The sequence below is a fragment of the Zootoca vivipara genome, chromosome 8 (genome assembly GCF_963506605.1).
Source record: "Zootoca vivipara chromosome 8, rZooViv1.1, whole genome shotgun sequence".
Lineage (NCBI taxonomy): Eukaryota > Metazoa > Chordata > Lepidosauria > Squamata > Lacertidae > Zootoca > Zootoca vivipara.
This window is the reverse complement of record NC_083283.1, coordinates 47,063,337-47,073,998: the sequence shown is the minus strand read 5'-3', so window position 1 is coordinate 47,073,998 and position 10,662 is coordinate 47,063,337. Positions and strand designations below refer to the sequence as shown.

Below are 10,662 nucleotides of genomic sequence, written 5' to 3'. Positions count from 1 at the left end.
AGTAACCATATAGGATTACACACATAATGCTTATTTTTCTAATGATAACAAGCCTACTTAGAATTAGACGTATTGCTGAATGCCTCCAACTCTGTTATATTGTGGGTAAAATCTGTAAGGGAACAATATATGTCAGTTTTCTTCTTTTTTAAAGTGTGTGTGTGTAAGAGAATAACAATGCAATCCTATACATGCATATTCAGCAGTAAGCCCCACTAAATTCAGGGGATTTTATTCTCTGTTAAGTGGATACAGAATTGCAGCCTCGTTTGTCCAACTTCCTTTTGGAGGGGGGTTGTTCAATACTACATTATGTTTAGAAATTTTCTGTTCTAGAGGCAATTTAGATGCGTAATCCAAACATGCAATAATTATATGGTGTCCTTTTGTGTGTATTGTTACAGCAAAAAAGTAAACAACTAAGCTCAATATTTGACTTTACGATTGAGCCTGTAATACCCTTTCTTGGGAGTAAGTCCCATAGACCTCAATAGGACTTTCTTCTGTGTAGGAGCATGACAATTGTGTTGTGAGTTGTTCACTAAAATCCTATTCAATATAGCTGCATATTCAAGGTTTTATTGCTCTGTTTCCTTTTCTAGTTTTACCAATGTGCATATTTGGTGCATATGATTCATTTATCTCTAAATAATTCTCACTTTTCTCACCCATACTTTGGATGGATAAAATATGAGTCATAATGTTCTAAAAAAAAACCAAAGCATTTTTCACACTTCTACCTGCACTATTTGTATTCTGCCTATTGACGAATTCTTCCATGAAGTGGGATAATGTGCTGCTTCTCTGACCATCAAATAAGCTGGTAAGTAATAGATCTTGGGCAGTTAGCACTCTAGGCCAATAATAGATATTTAAGCAACAAAAGAAAGAAAGAAAGAAAGAAAGAAAGAAAGAAAGAAAGAAAGAAAGAAAGAAAGAAAGAAAAGAAAAGAAAGGAAGGTGGGTTGAAGGGTTCTGTTATATAAAAATAGCATATCCACTGTGCTCCAAAATATTCACAGCTGACGTGATGCCTGAAAAATTGTAATTTCAGTGTCGGCTGAAGAAGTAATTGCCCCTAAAATTGCTGCATGGAGCTGAACCAACATTTTCAGCTTCATAACGTTTGTTATACAGAGATGGAGATGGTACGAATTGACGGCATATAAAAGACAGGAAGAAGGTGCCGTGTATGTGCTACTCCCCACACTTAGCCAAGGGACAAAGTAGATACAATGGCAGCCATTCTGTGTGGGACATTGAACAGTTCAAATCATGTGGAAGGTGCTTCATCACCAACCTGACATCATGGGTGTACTCAGCGCGGGGCGGGGGGGGCAGCTGCCCCCTAGAAGCAGGGCCAGTGCATGAGAGCGGCGCTGCCAGCGGGCAGAGGCGGAGGCAGAGCACAGCCCGGCGGAGCGTGAATTCGGCATTCCCGCCCGTCGCGCCCTCCCTCCAGCTCCCCGTAGCACCCTCCAGCAAGCGCAGCAGGGAACCAGAGAGCGCAATGGGAAGCTGGAGGGCGCGGCACGGCGGGCAGGAACGCCGAACTCACGCTCTGCTGGGCTGTGCTCCTCTGCCGCCACCTGCCTCTGGAGACTCCCCCGCTGCCGTCGATCCTCCGGCCCGCCCCACACGCTTCCTCCCTTCCCTCCCGTGCCTTGGCCCTGCCCCTTGCCCCCCTAGTTTTGATCCTGGGTACACCCCTGCCTGACATCACTTCCATGATCAGACAAAAGCGGAAATGCTTGGAGATAGAAATTCTGGGAAGTAATCCATGGGCAAACTTATCCACGTGCTCCTTTTGCTGCAGGAAATTCTATAAAAGGATGACATCAGAGCTACTGAGAAGTACAGCAGAACCAGCAGGGAAGACTCCCCCTGTGTAGTGTCTGGCTGCTGTCATCCACCAAAGTCATCAAGCTGATTTCAGCCTTGTAATAAGCCAGGCTGGAACAGATCTAAATCCAACCTGCAACTGAGTTGCCACCACTCTCTCCTACACCTTACTTTTTTTTTTAAAAAAAAAAGGAAGTTAAAGCCTAGCTGGTAACAATTAAGGATGGTGGAGGTGAAAGAGGGCTCACAAATCCTTCCTTTAGTATTGGAATTGGAACATAGCCCCCATCCAAGGAAACATACTCAGCTCTGGTACTGTATTCTTATTCAGCCAAGATGGGTATGGATCCAAAGAAGAGCTGTTTGGCTTTAGTTCTTCAGGCACCTTGTCCTCATCCTTATGCTGAAGAAACATAGGAAAACCAGACACCTGAGTCATAACTGTAGATACTCCGCTTAATGTGGAATCTAATGCAAATGTGAGCATCTTGACTGGCAACATGTTTTGCAAACTTGTTACAGCAAGCTAATGGAAGTTTAATATGTAACACCATTCAGGTCAGCTCTGAATGGATGTCACTCTGCTGGGATGATATAATTTATAGGCTGTGTTGACATGAGCATCATCACTGCTACAGAGTAGGTTCTAACCCATTCAGAATGAGTTCTAATCCATCAAAAAGTCTTGAGATTTTCTCCACTGTTTCTCCTGCTGGCTACCCTTTCATGTCATTGTCCCAAGAGAACCAAGAAGGCTGAACTTTTCACATTTAGCGGGTGCTGAAAGCCATTGTTCCAAGCACCCAGACCATTTCCCCATTCCACAATTGTTGTTGTTGTTTAGTCGTTTAGTCGTGTCTGTGGACCATAGCACACCAGGCACTCCTGTCTTGCACTGCCTTCGTGACCCCATGGACCATAGCACGCCAGGCACTCCTGTCTTCCACTGCCTCCCGCAGTTTGGTCAAACTCATGTTTGTAGCTTCAAGAACACTGTTTCACGATTAACCAGTCATATTCTCTCTGCCTTGGAGATCTTGAGGGATATGAGGGCGAGTCTACCACAGCACCCTGGACTGTAGTAGACCTCCAGTGAACTTCTTGAAGGTCTTGGATCCAGGAACAGCATTGTTTGGGCTGACATATTGCTTAATCTTGCTTAACCAAATACCTTCCACCACAATACAGATGCAACAAAGGTTAAAAGCAGCACACATAACCCTTTACTGGATTAGGGACCCTCAGGCATGTAGGGTGATGGTTGTTTGTATGCCCCCAGGAAATTGCAAAGTTTTAGCAGAGTTGATTGATTTCATTCTTGTTTCTTCCAAAGCATTCCTAACTCCAGTTTATTTGTATTGCTCTAATAAAAGGAATGTGTATATCCAAAATGCATGAAGTATTCTGAACAGTACAATTTTATGTACTATTTTTCTTTTGAGAAATATATGTATGGCTCCAGAAATTCTGGAAATGTTGAGTATATCTTGCCCTGAACATTTTCTCAATAAACTATTGATTTCAAATACTTTGCAAAATATAATCACTTGATTTTATACTGGCTAGATAAAGCCTTTTGCTTGCTTGAAGAAAGATAATATCAGGAAATAGATACCGGTAGCTGTTCTGTTCTCCTATTGTAGCTAAAAAGACTATTTGGAGACAAAAGCCCTCTTCACTGTCAGCTAGAAGGCAAAAATTCCTGACACTGTAATGAAGGTCAATAATTTACAATCTTCATTTCCTTCCTTAAGAGAAAAAAGTTAATGCTACTGGCTAATAATAAATTACCAAATGTATTCCATGCCCTAAAATATAGATTTTCCCCCTTATAAACAGCTTAATATATTACACACATACACCCCTATATGCTTAGGCAGCTGAGAAAGCATTGTTTTCAGTAGTTCACAGCAAGTATTTTTCAGGACTTGGTAAGCGAATAGTGTGACTACAATAGCAAACTAATCCATTTAATCTCTTGTTTTGACAGCTATTTCAGGAATGTAAAGTAGAAGCGTAATTTTGAATCTCTTCAGATTTATATTTAGAATAAATGACAAGAGTGACACAGAATTGGCACATCAGTGTTCCGTGAAGCATTTAGCTACTTGCTGTGCGGGGAGCAATTGGGCTCTATAATGCCTAAAAACCAGTGCTCTTGCCAATGTGAACAGCTTCTCTTGGAGAACCCATTTCTGTAGCATGGCTTTCTGTCTGACCTGTCATGGGCTTATCCAAATTATGGCCTTAGCACTTGATTAGAGATATCAGTTGTAGGGGTGCTTGAGGAATGCAGAGTCCTCTTTAGGTGTTGCAACTAGAGAAAAGTTAATACAGAGACAGCACACAAAATACAGCAGGGATAAGCACACTACCTTCATTTTTCGTCCATAGTCATTTTTGACTCATGGAAGAGGATTGCCTCGAGCAGGGATTGTTTTATGCCTATGGAGGTTTTCCACATCTTTTAGAACTTTGGAAAATCACAAGAAACCTCCATGGATACATTGCCACTTCAGACAGTCACCTTCCACAACTTGAGCAGTAATGAAAACAGTGGTGGGAGAAGCATGTAGCTAGTGGCTTGTCCCTGCTTGACCCCCCTCAATTATTTATTTGCTATACACATGAATGACCAGACTGTGATAGTAGAGTTCTGAGTGTCAAACAAAGGATGGGAAATCCGTTTAAAAACATGTTTTCCTTTGTGAATCAGACTCACTGCTAATGATGATGATGAAACATGATGGGCAAGGAGTGGACTGGGCAGAATCTCCCTTTTTGATGTTATCCACTTGTGTTTTAATTTGTAGAGCAGGAGGGCTTTGTTTTTGGTTTTCTTAGAGAAAGAAGGAACATTATAAAATAGTACTTTACACTGTTCATATAGCACCATCCATTTTGTCCCTATTATTATTATTATTATTATTAAATTATACCCCACCTTTTTCCTGATCATCACAGATAGTGAAAACAAAAATGTTCTATGGTGATGTAAAACAAGTCACATTACTATTACTACTACTTCTGCTACTATTCTAAACTGGACATGCACAGCTTACTATATTGTGCCTATAGCCAGCTGAGGAAATGTAAAAGTGGCCTCCAGGTGGCAGTTAAGAAGTCTGAGTTGACTCTAGGTATACACTCAGTGTTTTAGGAGCTCTGGACAGGAATATATTAGTTGTGATGCTTTAGGTGATTTCCCCCCTAAGAGAACCAGTGTGGTGTAGTGGTTAAGAGAGGTAGAGTCGTAATCTGGGGAACCAGGTTCGTGTCTCCGCTCCTCCACATGCAGCTGCTGGGTGACTTTGGGCTAGTCACGCTTCTTTGAAGTCTCTCAGCTCCACTCACCTCACAGTGTTTGTTGTGGGAGAGGAAGCGAAAGGAGAATGTTAGCCGCTTTGAGACTCCTTTGGGTAGTGATAAAGTGGAATATCAAATCCAAACTCTAAGTATATTTTATATTGCTGCTGTCTTGTGTGAACGTTAAGGGTTCCCTGGGCTTGCTGTTTAGCAGACAAGTACTGTAACTACTGCTTTTGGTACATGACCTGCAATTTTTGCAGGCTCCTTCTGTGGCTTTTGTCACAGGACTGTTTGTTCTTAGCCGATGGTGCCTGTGGTCTGTCAATAGACAATGGGTCACAGCAGCATGAATTCAGAAATATAGGTGGAGACAGGAATTAAATGTACATTGGAAGCAGATCCAGTTTCCTTTAATATTGTTGTGTGGATGTTCACTTGCTTGTCTCTGTGTTAGAGGAAAGCAGGTAACTAATCATATTAGAAGTTGTAGAGAGATATTTTTCCTATTGAAATGCATCTTCTGTGACAATTTTTTTTGTACTTTCCTGTGATATTTCCCTCCCCTGATCAGTACTTAAGCCCATTTCAAAACTGGAGAAAATTGTGATCATAGATATAAACACAGAATTGTTTCCTGGGTGGTTTAGAGATTTCCAGGTATATAATAGTGATACTAGGTGGTTGTCAGCTAAGTTGTACTCAAAGTAGACTCACTGAAATTAATGAACACAACTATATTATGCCAAATTAACTATGTTAATTTCAGTTAATTACTCTGACTAAAACTTTGTTGACTGCCATCCAGTGTTTTGGCTTAGCTTGGAAATTCTTATAGGGTTTACATTTTATGCAGTGGCATATATTTTCCAAGGTCAGCTAGTTTTAGGCCTAAAATAACAGATGGGGAAACTTTCAGATTGACTGTGACAGATAACACAATAACACTGGCTTCTTGGAACACTTGAAATCTTGGCACTGTTACATGCACTCTGTTTTTGAATATATTCTAATTCTGACCATGATCTGAGAACATAACTAGTAGTGATTAAATATCAAAGTCATCAGCTTGTTTCCAATACAGCTTTTTAAAGTACCAGTTGTTAGTTACTTTTCCTCTTGTTTTGCCTTCATCCTAGAAATCAGGCATGCCAATTACAGGGGGCTGAGAGGTCTTCAGCCCCCTCAAGATCTGCAGTAAGGGGCCGGGGCGCCTGAATGTTGAGGGGGCAGAGGAGGGCAAGCGCAGAGCCCTCCTCCTGAAGTGCTTTTTTGTTTGTTTGTTTTTTGAGCCACCTTCCGGGTGTGCCTTTTCCTTGTTATGTCAATCTTTCAGTTCTTGCTATATTTCTTGTCCAGGTCTTTTATTCCAATTCCCAGAACATTGTGTTTTCCTTAAGGATTTTTTTCTCCTTCTGGCTTGAACTTAGAACAAGTTATTGCTTCAATCTTGTCAAGGCTAGTTTGCCTTGACTAGACTCCCCAAATTGACGTGTTCCCTCAGCCACAATCTTTGTGTTAGAACAATGTTATTTTTCATTCCATGCCTAGCTCATTGCTCCTGCACTATTATCTATTCAATGCAGTATTTAAGGATATTATCTTGCTCATTTTTTTTTGTATCTCTAATGGTGTCTCTAATGGAGCTGATGTCTGCAATTAACTGATACCAGCACTTGACTGTTATCTTGTAACGTATTATTTATAAACCGGTGACATTGCTATTAAATTACTAACTTGTTTCCCCTCCCCTTCTTTTTTATGTGCTGACTCGTACGATTCACTGTCTACTACTACAATGTTAACATACTACAATGGTCTGGTGATGGTCATCATATTGAAATTATTGGTAAGTTCTATAAAAATGTAATGGAATGAAGATATTTTTCTCTGAGACATGAAAAATGGCTCTTTAGCATTTCTAATTTAGAGGAAAGTGTGGTTTAGAAAGTATATACATATACATGAATGTCATATATATGATGTATTATGCCATATTCTCTGCTCATCCACAACCACATTTTATGTTTGTGTTGGCCAGTACACAGGGCCGTCTCAACCATGTCGGGCGCCCTGGCGCCGTGGTGCAGAGATCGCTCCGGCACCCCCGCTCCGCCCCCCTTTCTTGTTGCAGCTGGTGGGCGGGCGCAGCCTACCCCTAGAGCCGGCCCTGCCAGTACAGTAGTGCTGTTTGGGGAGATTCACACTAATAGCAGGCTTGTTGCACACGCCTATCGCTTGCTGCATTGGGAACCACAGATATAAAATTAGATATGTATTTTGCTACACAGAATAAGCAGAATAAGCATATATTTCAATCTGTTCTGTATTTCTCTGAATGGCAGTGTATTCTAAAATACATCTTAACATGCATCCACATCTGTATTCTTGTGCAGCTAGTCATGTATTAAACAATTTTTAAAAAATCTGTGACTATAACTATATCAGGGGCACCACGTTTAATAAGTGATATGATAGGTTCACGAAGTTTCAAATCCTAGTTGAATAGTTAAGGATGGTGCAGCAGTATGTTTAATGTCTTAAATCCCACTGATGGGGTCCAGAATACAGTCTGAAGGCACATTCTGCTGTCACATTGTTAGAATTAAGCATGTATTTTAAAGATATATGAGAGATGTTACTTTTGTGTTCTTTAAGTACATGATTTAGTATGGTTCCCTGAATTCCAGAGTGCAGTTTGTAATTTAATTGCCAATATTTTTCAGTTGCATGAATATAACTGGGAAATGTGCATAGTTGTTTGGTTTAATTTTCTGTGATACATTCTAAATGTGCATTGATACTGCTACAGAGTGTTCTTATTATCTTAGATTTATATTAATTGACTGCTTGACATATGAGCTACAAACAAATAATTTTTTTATGTACTGGTTATAAATCCACAAGTGCAAATATGTGTAGTATGTCTCTTGATCTTTTCATAACCTAGCTCTGCATTTGTGGAGCTGCTTGTCTTATGGCTTTAATATGAGGTCATAGAACTGGAGTTTAATGATGCTCATCATTTTTCATATGACCTTTCATGCTAGTTGAGCATATGTTGCTATGCTGCTTTAGGGGGCATTCCAAACCTATTAAGATCAATGGAAGTTTTGCCATTGACTACAAGGGATGCCATTTGCACCTTTAATCTCTCCCCTGACCCATTCTATGGGATCGTTGTTGTTTTTCCGATATGTGGCGTGGCTAGAAATGCAGTTAAAGTGGCTTTCCTGCATGACTGGTGCTAGGTAATTTCATGACTGAGTAGCAGTGAGTCCTGTAAGTGAACTGCTGCAAATCCTTCTTTGAAGCAAGGAAGCCTTGATCAGCTTGAAAGAGTAATGGTTCCTGAGCTCAGGAATATACATGTAGCGTATTACTTCACTTTATTTGCTCAGCATCTGAATCAAAGAGTCTACATTTCTGTTTTGTTTTTATATTTGTTAATATTCTGCCTAGGAGTGTATGATAGTAGCTTTTTCTGTGTTAAAGTACATGTATAATGTCTCACTGCATATTGCATTATGGTCATGCAGTGATTATTAAAGTGAGCAATTTTGCTATCTTTGCTCAGCTGTATCTGGGCTGACTCCAGCAGCTACAGCAGTACTAGTGGGGGGTTTAAAACAAACAAACAAACAAACAACAACAACAAGTAAATGCAGATTTTGTCTTAAGATAAAATGAAGTCATCTTGAAAATATGAAGAACCATATATTTCTCTCCATGAAATAATAGGAATGCATGTCATGTCTAGAGTATAAGAACAACAGCAAAAAAGAGATTAGAGGAATCCCAGGCTTGAATGACAAGCTTGGCAACAGGAGTATGTTCTGTGTCTGATAACAGTGAAGTTCATTAGTAGAGCTGAAACAGGTTAACTGTAATAAGCATATGCATTCATTGGAAATGTGATAAGACCAGTTATGCAACATAAATGTGATTTACCTCAGTATCGTTGTAAGACACCTGGACATCTTAATTTTATTTGACTGCTGTGTTCCAAGCCCTGTGTGATGCAGGCCTACGTGAAGAGAGCAAAGTAAATCACCTGTACCACCTCTGCTCTTGGTAGTGCAATGTAGTGTCACCTGTGGCTTTGCTTCTTCTCTGTTGACAACTAGAATGCAGACTACCCCAGTCTGACCCCCTCCAGATACTTTAGACAATTCCCATCACCATTGGTCATGCTGACTGGGCCTACACCAGGTTAGGGAAGGCTGTCCTAAAGCATAATGAAATAGCTCGCTAAATAAAGAATTTTTTTTCTGGTCTAGTCCTTTCCCCTTTCTTAGCTCACCAAGTCATGCGAATCCACATACAATAAAGCAATTCCTGCTGTGAGATGATTGCCTACTGGCAATATATCATAAACTCAGTGCATCAGGACTGGAAAAGGTAAACAGGCTCAGGTGACTCTTTTGTGCCGGGGTTTCATTCCCGGCCCCCCAGGTGCATTGGCAGAGTGTGCATAAGTGTGCCTCAACCTTCTTCTGGGTCCAAAAGGACCTGTACATCGCTAATAGTGCACTAATTGGATGCGTCTAAAATGGTCCCTCCTGCAATCTATTATTTATTATTTTAAAATATTGATTTGGTACTCTTTGGTACCCAAAAAAACTTAAAAGCAATAAAAAGTTTTTATATATATATATATATATATATATATATATACACACACACACACACACACACACACACACACACATATATATACATACAACCTATACAGTTTTACTAAAATCAATAAAAAAGCAGATTTACAAAGTTAAAAACAAACTCGGAACTCCCAAAACATAATAAAATTCCATCCACCATCAGTGACTGTGACAAACAAACAAAAATTATTCTGGGGTGACCAATCATAACACCTTCAGATTATTTAACGCCTTCAAAAAAAATCTGGAGTGCAGGTGCCTGCTTCAGTTCTACTGGGAAGAGGTTCAAAAGGTGTGGAGCCACCACAAAAAAGGTTCTTACATGCTTATCCCTCTCAGAGATCTGGTAGGTAGAAACACCAAGGTGGCCTGTGATTGTGATATCAGTGAAGGCAGGATGGCATGTGGTCTGTCAAATAGTTCATGCCAAAACTACAGTATTCAGGACTTTAAAGGCTTAAACCAGCGCTCTAAATTGGACCTGAAAACATACTGGAAGTTACTGTAGCTGATAGATGTTAAGGACTTAAGCCTCAAGTTTTAAAAACAGTTTTAACAGACTTCACTTTGATGCCTTTGGTGTTTCAGTTCATCAATTTGAAAAGAACACCTCCTCCCCCATTTTTATAAGAAATCTCCCATTAGTATACGAACTGCTTTCTTGAAAAGAAGTGGGTAGTTAAATCATATATATATATATATATATATATATATATATATATATATATATATATATATATATTCGGAGTTTTTAGCATAATATAGAGAAATAATAAAGCAAGCAATGTTCCCATTTCAATTGCTGAGTGAAGAGATAAGCTACCCTTCCTTCCTGCTGCCTTTGTAATGAGAA

The 10,662-nt window shown here is 39.9% G+C and overlaps 1 protein-coding gene across 2 annotated transcripts in view; it reads left to right on the top strand.

Annotated features, from left to right (window-relative positions):
- The first annotated feature begins 1,585 nt into the window (after nt 1–1,585).
- EPB41L3 (erythrocyte membrane protein band 4.1 like 3) overlaps nt 1,586–10,662 on the top strand; it is a 126,132-nt gene continuing 117,055 nt past the window's right edge. For both annotated transcript variants that reach the window (XM_035126103.2, XM_060277898.1), the window contains exon 1: nt 1,586–6,997. The gene's annotated coding sequence lies outside the window, so the exon portion shown is untranslated. The remainder of the gene's footprint in view (nt 6,998–10,662) is intronic.